A 1,960-nucleotide genomic window follows, 5' to 3' on the forward strand; every position below is an offset into this window, starting at 1 on the left:
GTCTCAGCCTTCCAAGTAGCTGGAACTACAGGCATGCGCTACCACATCCGGCTATTTTTTGATTTATTGTAGAGATGAGGTCTCGCCAAGTTGCCCAGGTGGGTCTCAAACCCATGGGCTCAGGCAATCCACTCACTTCAGCCTCCCAAAGCGCGGGATTACAGGCTGAGCCACAGAGCCCGGCTCAGACATGAATTAAATATATCAACATATGGTAAAAATGATCGAATGAGAGAGAATGGCACTGCCAGCCTCTGGAAATACCTTGTGTATCATGTGACATGACATGTGACCACTTAAAGTGAGTTTACAGATTTAAAAAAAAGTAACATTTTATTTCTAATGTTTAGTTCAAAGTATATATTAATAGAAATCCTGGCACCTTCTTCCTGTACCCCCAAAGATTGTCTCATGCAGCCCACCCTGGAGACCCCAAGTCCAGAAGGTGATTTACTATTAGCAATCTGAATGAAACCACCATTCACAGATGCCAAAGGGAACATGCCAGCAAACATGCCAAAGGGAAATGGAAACAATCAAATAGACATGAAGGGAAAGACCAGTTTGAGTATCTGATTGGATTTAGGGGAGACAAAAGTTCAAGATAATTCCAAAGTTTTTACTCCAAGAAACACGAAAAAGTTACTGGAAGTGGTGGTACCTGGGAAGGAAGAGACATTTATTGGAGTGGGCATCCATCCACTGCTCTACTTTGGAAATTGCTGTGATTGAGCTACTGAAAGAAGCATCTGGAAGCATCCAGCAGGCAAAAGTAGATAAACCACTCACCACTTGAGTATCATGAAGGTCCCACCCTTAGCCAGCCTCACTCTGGGCACAGTGCTGGCTCCAAGTTCTGTGCATAAGAGGCTCTCCTCGTCTGCCCCTCCAGTCATCCCAGGAGGGCATAGCTCTTCCACCCAACTGTATTCCAAGACAGGGCCTTCTGTCCTCTGGGAACTGGAAAAGCAAGGCTGGAGTGACAGTAAAAGAGGTTTGAGGCAGGGCCACATGGATGAAGCACTCAATGGACCCACAGTGAGTCACCCTCATGGCCCACATGCCTGCTCAGATGGCCCTTTACCAGAGAAGCTCTGAGTCCTCATGCAGACTAGATGCCCTCTCCGTACATACATGCCCATTAACTTCCTTCCCCAGCCAACCTATGGGGTTTGCCCAGTGAGCCCCTGAACAAAGGAAACTCTGTGCTGGCAGAGAGTTTGTCCAGAACGCAGCATGGTTTTCACTGTGCGGTGACCCTTCTCAAGGTTGCCTGGCTACATCCACTTTCTCATAGACCCTTTCTGAAGGTGGCATCTGTATTTTTGTGAAGGACCTTGGCACTGGGTTTGGAGATGAACATACAGATTCCCTGGCCCTAGGAATCATATCAGTGATGTATCTTCTCTATTTTCTGCTGGTGGGTAGTTTAATCACCTGGATTAGAGAACGGGCTACATGGGAGGAGTTAAGTAGTGCTGGCAGAGAGGAACAGTCTTCTAGGTGGAAACAGACTCATGACTGCCAGTCAGTAAATACTAAGGGTCCAGGGTGGAGGAAAAGCCACAGTTTCTTCATGACCCCTAGGCTCAGCATGATGGACGGAGCCATGTAGATCTTTATGTTTCTCCAGGAGGCACTCAAGGCACAGAGGAAACCCACAAAGATGCCTAAAGATGAGTCCACCTCCCCTCATGCCAAGGCAGAACAGCTGTCCATCATTTACTCCAGTCCTAGGCATTTGAGGGCAAGAGCTGGAGAGACCATTGATTGATTGCCTATGTGTTAAGCCCTAGAACAACTCCTTATTGGACTATCCCTACCCTGACAAGGTAGGTGATGTGGTCTGAATGTTAATGCTCCCCCAATAAATCATATGTTGAAACCTAACCCCTAACACAATAGCATTAAGAGGTGGGGCTTATAGGAGGTGATTTGGTAATGGGAACGGAACCCTTAT

The 1,960-nt window shown here is 47.0% G+C and overlaps 1 long non-coding RNA gene across 1 annotated transcript; it reads right to left on the reverse strand.

Annotated features, from left to right (window-relative positions):
* Positions 1-314: 314 nt before the first annotated feature.
* Positions 315-934, reverse strand: LOC110595287. The gene is made up of 2 exons (XR_002481735.1): positions 790-934; positions 315-661 (listed from the first exon to the last, which is right to left on the reverse strand). It is a non-coding gene; the product is annotated as an uncharacterized LOC110595287 (long non-coding RNA).
* Positions 935-1,960: the final 1,026 nt, after the last annotated feature.

This window comes from Carlito syrichta, unplaced genomic scaffold, assembly GCF_000164805.1.
Source record: "Carlito syrichta isolate Samal-C Ts95f unplaced genomic scaffold, Tarsius_syrichta-2.0.1 Scaffold289031, whole genome shotgun sequence".
Taxonomy (NCBI): domain Eukaryota; kingdom Metazoa; phylum Chordata; class Mammalia; order Primates; family Tarsiidae; genus Carlito; species Carlito syrichta.